Source organism: Humulus lupulus, chromosome 8 (genome assembly GCF_963169125.1).
Source record: "Humulus lupulus chromosome 8, drHumLupu1.1, whole genome shotgun sequence".
In the NCBI taxonomy this organism is placed as follows: Eukaryota; Viridiplantae; Streptophyta; class Magnoliopsida; order Rosales; family Cannabaceae; genus Humulus; species Humulus lupulus.
Genome location: NC_084800.1, coordinates 148,949,899 through 148,957,131, shown reverse-complemented (window position 1 = coordinate 148,957,131; position 7,233 = coordinate 148,949,899). Strand labels below are relative to the sequence as shown.

At 43.0% G+C, this 7,233-nt stretch overlaps 1 non-coding gene across 1 annotated transcript; it reads left to right on the top strand.

Annotated features, from left to right (window-relative positions):
- The first annotated feature begins 530 nt into the window (after positions 1-530).
- Positions 531-636, top strand: LOC133799120 (small nucleolar RNA R71). Its single transcript, XR_009876323.1, has one exon. It is a non-coding gene; the product is annotated as a small nucleolar RNA R71 (small nucleolar RNA).
- Positions 637-7,233: the final 6,597 nt, after the last annotated feature.

The following is a 7,233-nucleotide window of genomic DNA, read 5'->3' as shown; positions in this document are numbered from 1 at the left end:
AGGTGGGTATTGTGGATACTGCAGTTGTAACCCTTGATTATTTTTCCAAGACATATATAGGGTGATTTTTCCATGCAGGAGTATTTGAATTGGAGTAGGTGTTGGGTGCAGGTCTTGAAAAGTTACCAATAACCTGTGCCTGTTCCAAAGGCGTATTATTTACGTCTGTTGAGCAACTAGCTGTGCTCGGGCATTATTCATACAAATGCGGTCCCCCACAAATCTCACAACTCGCGACATTTTGTTCTTGCATTGCTTTTGCAGCGAGGTTATTCTGCTGTAATTGCTTGATTAAAGATGCCACTTGAGCGGTCAATAAAGCAATTGGATCAACCTCTAAGACTACTGCTACTTTCTTATTCTCACGCTCAGTAGGCCAATTAGAGTTGTTCATGGCCATCTCTTCTAATAATTCATATGCTTCATTAGTGCTTTTTCTCATAAGCGCTCCTCTTGAGACTGCATCTATAATTGTCTTTGTATTTCCCCCCAAACCATTGTAAAATGTATGAACCAGCAGCCACTTTTCTATTCCATGATGTGGCATTTCCTTTGCAACACTTTAAAACGTACCCATGCATCATTTAAAGATTCTGTATCCAGCTGATGGAAGTTATTAATCTCTCCTCTTATTCTGGATGACTTCGTAGGAGGAAAATATTTACGAAGGAATTTCTGAGCCAAGTCCTCCCAAGTAACAAAAGAGTTGGCTTGTAATGAATTCAACCAACTCTTAGCCCTATCTCTTAGTAAAAATGGGAATAATCTTAATCTTACAGCATCATTACTCACCCCGTTCATTTTGAATGTCGCACACAACTCTAAAAAGTTTGTGATATGGAGATTTCGATCCTCATTTGGTAACCCCCAAATTGTACAAAATTACGTACCATATGAATAATTGAGGCTTTTATCTCAAAATTATTTTCCTCAACAGTAGGAGGATGAATACTTGAATGTATGCCCGTAACAGTAGGGCGTACATAGTTTCTCAATGGAGGATCGAATTTAGTTGCATTACCAGTGTTTGCATTCTTGTTTACACCGTTATTAGCATTCTCAGCCATGGTGAAGTCCAACCTTTTCTTTATCTTGCTGTTTTCTCTACACATTCTCTCAATTTCAAGATCTACCAGCATGAGTTCCTTTTGTCTACATCCCTGCATATACCAATAATTCTTGAAACAAACAACAACCTTGATCCGAATAAGTTTAAAATATAGAAACCAAATTAGAACAAACAACAATTCATTTTGATATTGGAAATTAAGTCCCCGACAACGGCGCCAAAAACTTGATCACTAAAAATTTGATACGCAAGTGCACGCAATCGATTCAAGTAATATATATGATAATTAGAGTATCGCTCCCATAAATACTATTAACCAATTGCCAATAATTATTCTTTGATTTTTATTTGGTTGTCAAAAATAGAGTTATTTTTAAACTAAGACTTAAAATTAAAATAAACATTGCAAAAATAAAGATTAATTCAATAAATAAAAACCTGGGGTATTAATTGTATCAACTTTTCTGTAACACCCTGGATAGCCAAGACCGTTACACTGTGTGTTTGTAAAGTGCCAGACTTGCTAGTCAAGTCTATTAGTTGAAAACGTGTCTACGAAACTGTAAAGGAACTAGGGTTTAAGATATTTTGGTCTCAAAAGCTACATTTTCATTAAGAAACATTGTTCACTAACACGGGATCCCAAAAATATTAGTTTAAAGGCCGTTTACAAAAGTTACAAGGTTCAAGTACATAAACTAGCCATACTAAGGCAAAACGAGCAGTTAGGTAATCCCTGTCCTGACTCACTCCTCGATCATGGCGATCGAACAGCTGGCTATGTACATTTCACCTCGGAGCTCTCCACCTCAGGCTTGGTCTAGCTTGCCCTTGCCTTTACCTGCACCCGTGAGCCAAGGCCCAGCAAGAAAACACAACAACAACAAAGCATAAGAAATTAGCAACAAGTCAGTATCTCACATCACATTACATAATCTCAACCATGTCACCAACCTGTATAATCAAGTATTTCAAATAATAAGCATATTAACTCACGTCATTTACAGTTTACAAATGATAACTAGGGCTGGCGCCCTCAGGCTACCCCCTCTGTTATCCTGTTGACTTTGGCTACCAGTGGCCAATCTGCGCCCTGTGCGCTAATATCATGTACGGCACTCTTAGGCCGCTTTTACATGTCCCATGGCGTAATACCATCATTGACACGATACAATTCTCGAGAGCACTTAGTCCCATCACAAACATACAACCGGGTGCAGTTTTCTTACCTTTAGCTTTCAGATGAATTAGCTACGGGCGACACTCCTTGAGCGCGATTCGATCCTCGAGTCCTAGCTAGACACCTAGTCACAACCATAAGGAAAGACACAATTACAACCTTAAATGAGTTTCTAAGCCAAGTTCTAGTACTCGGAACATTGAACTTCACCAAATATAGTAAAAGACTCAACCCCGAGCACCTTAGGTTAAATTTCCAAACCTAAAATCTTAAAATCCCAAAATCCCTTAAGCGCCGCGGCATAGGCCACCCATGCCGCGGCATGGCCCCTAAACAGAGCCATCCAAGGCACAAAAATAGGTAAGGGCCGCGGCATAGCTTGGACCATGTCGCGGCCCGCCCTTCTCCCTCAGCATGCAACACCCTTGAAGGGCCGCGGCTCACCAAGAACCATGCCGCGGCCCGACCCTTCGAACCCAGAAAAAAAACCACCATTTTCAATCCCTAAACCTCACCTTAAGCCACCCCAATGCCCCTAACTAAAAACCAATTATTATTAACAACATTAGAATGATTAAAACAACGTAATCCAACCAGAAATCCAGCCTAAGACTCACTAAAATCCCAATTCTAATTTCTGAAATTTCAAACCCATAGAACCCAAAACCAGCCATGAAAACTCTCAAATTCAACCATCAAACTTTGAATTAAACCTTACCTCAGCTGTAGAATCGATTCTCCAAGAGTCCCCTGACCTATCTTCAAAGTTTCAAGCCTCAATCCCACCTTAAATTCCAAAAACCACAGATATTAAAGATTCAGCCATTTTCTTTGAATTCCTAACCTTAGAAACGAAAATTCAATACTTACCTTAGCACTAGCTCAGACCTTGATCAGTTCCTGAGTTAATCCTCCTATTTATTCCCTTCAATTCCCTAAAACACAGCTCAATTCCAGCTATTTCCTCTCAAATTCAAAAGTTCTTCCTTAGCCAAGAGAAAAGAGAGAGAGAAAGAGAGTTAGGGTCGGTTTGTAATTTTCTGTCTAATATTTTCCTAAGTCTTCCAAGTATACCCTTATTTTATTAAACTAATCCCAAAGCTCGGGGTGCCGGACGCGTCCCCGAGGCCAAAACGGTAAAATCCCCCAATAATCCCGCCTAGACATCCTAACCTCAAATATATCTCCAATTATTTATTTTCATCACTCGATAGTCTAAACCACTACCTGATACCTAAAATACCCCTGACTTGTCCAAAGTCAATTATAATGCCCTGTTGTGACTTTTCTTGCTATCTAGCCCTAGGATCACCTCGAGTCGCTGGCTACAGATTTATCCACATCATAATGTGGTTCTCGCATATATCCCATATCATATTACCACATAATATAATCAATTATCATATAAGCATCATTAAACATATAATAACTCATTAAATCACAGTTATTCCAGTAATGCCCTCCTGGCACACTAATCAAGGCCCTTAAGCCTTATTAGTGAATTTGGGTCTTTACAACTATCCCCTCCTAATGAGAATTTCGTCCTTGAAATTTACCTGAACAACTCAGGATTCTGATCCCGCATAGCTGTCTCAAGCGCCCAGGTCGCCTCCTCGACCTTACTGTTTCTCCACAGCACTTTGACTAAAGGAATCGTCTTATTCCGCAACACCTTATCTTTTCGATCCAAGATCTGAACTGGTTGCTCCTCATAAGAAAAATTTGCCTGTAACTCCAGATCCTCATGCCTCAGCACATGAGTCACATCTGAGACATACTTCCGAAGCATGGAGACGTGGAACACGTCATGAACTCTAGACAACGATGGCGGCAAAGCTAACCTGTAAGCCACCTGACCAATCCTTCCCAAGATCTCGAATGGTCCAATGAATCTAGGGCTAAGCTTGCCCTTCTTACCAAACCTCCTCACCCCTCGCAGAGGTGAAACTCGAAGAAAGACGTGGTCACCAACCTGAAACTCCACGTCCCTACGCTTAGGATCAGCGTAGCTCTTCTGTCTACTCTGAGACGCGAGCATTCTAGCCCGTATCTTCTCTATGGCCTCACTTGTCTTCTGTACCATTTCTGGCCCCAAATATCTCCTCTCACCCATCTCATCCCAATGAATGGGTGATCTACACTTCCTCCCATATAGCATCTCATAGGGAGCCACTCCAATCGTTGACTGATAACTATTGTTGTATGAGAATTCAATCAACGGATGGTACTTACTCCATGAACCTTCAAAATTAATCACACATGCTCTGAGCATATCCTCTAACACCTGGATCATCCTCTCAAACTGTCCATCAGTCTGAGGATGAAAGGCTGTGCTGAACTTCAACTGAGTTCCTAAAGATTTATGCAAACCACCCCAAAACTTTTAAGTGAAGATAGGATCCCGGTCTGACACTATAGACTTAGGAACCCCATGGAGACGTACGATCTCCCTCACGTACAGCTCAGCGTACTGATCCACAGTAAAAGTTGATCTCACTGGAAGGAAATGGGCTGACTTGGTGTATCTATCCACTATCACCCATACTGAGTCATGAAGTCCCACTGTCCTGGGTAACCCTCCCACAAAGTCCATGGTAATGTCCTCCCATTTCCATTCAGGAATACCCAATGGCTGAAGCAACCCCGCTGGTCGCTGATGTTCCGCTTTTACCTGCTGACAGGTCAAACATCTGGCAACGTACTCAACCACATCCCTCTTCATCCCGGGCCACCAATACAAAGTCCGTAGATCTTGATACATCTTCGTGGTACCCGGATGAAGTGAGTACGGCGTCGTATGAGACTCATCCAGTATCTCTCGTCTGATCCCCTCATCAGCTGGAACACAAATCCGTCCCTGATACCGAAGTAAACCAACCTCAGAAACAGAATAGTCCTTAGCCACTCCTGCTACGACATCATCTCTAACTCTCTGTAACTGAGCGTCTACCAATTGCCCTTCTCTGATCCGCTCTAGCAGGGTCGACTGCAGAGTAATATTAGCCAACCGACCCACCACCAACTCTATCCCTGCTCTAATCATCTCATCAGCTAATCTCCTTGAAATCTGAACAGAACTATATAACTGACCTGGACCTCTACGGCTCAAAGCATCAGCCACTACATTGGCTTTTCCTGGATGATAAAGAATATCACAATCATAATCCTTTACCAGCTCCAGCCAACGCCTCTGTCTCATATTTTGGTCCTTCTGTGTAAAGAAATACTTCAAGCTCTTATGGTCAGTGTATACCTCGCACTTCTCCCCATAAAGATAATGCCGCCAAATCTTCAAAGCAAAAACCACTGCTGCCAACTCCAGGTCATGAGTAGGATACCGCTGCTCATACTCCTTCAGCTGTCGTGATGCATAAGCTATAACCTTCTCATTCTGCATTAACACACAGCCTAAGCCCAACCTCGATGCATCACAATAAACAAAAAACTTCCCTTCCCCCAAAGGCAGACTCAACACTGGCGCTGTAATAAGTCGTCGCTTCAACTCCTGAAAACTGTCTTCACACTTATCTGACCAGATAAACTTCAAATTCTTTCTTGTCAATTCTGTCAGGGGTGCTGCTGTCTTTGAGAAGCCCTCTACAAACCGCCTATAGTAACCTGCTAACCCAAGGAAACTCCGCACCTCCGAGGCGTTCCTTGGCCTCGGCCAATCTCTAACTGCCTCTATCTTAGACGGGTCCACCTTAATCCCATCTGCACCTACAATGTGTTCAAGGAATGTCACTTCAGGTAACCAAAACTCACACTTCTTAAACTTAGCATACAACTGATGCTCCCTCAACCTCTGAAGAACCTGTCGGAGATGAAACTCGTGCTCTGCCTCTGAACTGGCATACACCAAAATGTCGTCGATAAAGACTATAACAAACTGATCTAGAAAATCCTTGAACACTCTGTTCATTAAGTCCATGAAGGCTGCTGGGGCATTGGTCAAACCAAAGGACATGACCAAGAACTCATAATGCCCATATCGTGTTCGGAAGGCCGTCTTAGGTATGTCCTCATCCTTGATCCTCAGCTGGTGATAACCAGATCGAAGATCAATCTTCGAGAACACCGTTTTACCCTACAGCTGGTCAAACAAGTCATCAATCCTTGGTAGGGGATACTTATTCTTAATTGTTAGCTTGTTCAATTCTCGATAGTCAATACACATTCTCAAAGTCCCGTCCTTCTTCTTAACAAACAAAACTGGTGCACCCCATGGCGAGTAGCTAGGTCTGATGAACCCTATATCCAGAAGTTCCTGCAGCTGTATCTTTAACTCTTTCAGTTCCGCCGGTGCCATCCTATATGGTGCCCTCGACACTGGCTCCGTCCCTGGTGCCAACTCAATAACAAACTGAATCTCCCTACGCGGCGGCAACCCGGGCAAATCCTCAGGGAACACATCCAAGAACTCACAAACCAATCTGGTGTCCTCCAGTCCAACTGGTGTAACTCTGGTGGTATCCACCACACTAGCCAGAAAGCCTATACATCCACCCTGCAATAGTTCTCTGGCCCTCAGTGCAGATATCCTGGGTACGCGGGGTCCATACACCTCTCCCACAAAGACGAAGGGATCCTCGCCCTCTGGCTCAAAGGTTACCATCTTCTTCCTACAGTCAATGGTAGCTCCATATCTAACCAGCCAATCCATACCTAGAATCATATCAAAATCCTCCATTCTCAACTCAATCAAGTCTACTGACAACTCTCTACCATCAACTAACACTGGCAGCGCTCTAATCCACCTCCTAGATACTACTAACTCTCTAGTAGGCAATATAGTCCCAAACCCTGAGGCACTATACTCACTAGGTCTACACAGTCTATCAATCACCTAATCAGATACAAATGAATGCGTAGCACCAGAATCAATCAAAACAGTAAAGGAAGTGCCAGCACTAGAAAGCTGACCTGTCACTACCGAGGGACTAGCCTCGGCCTCCGCCTGCGTCAGGGTGAACACTCGAGCTGG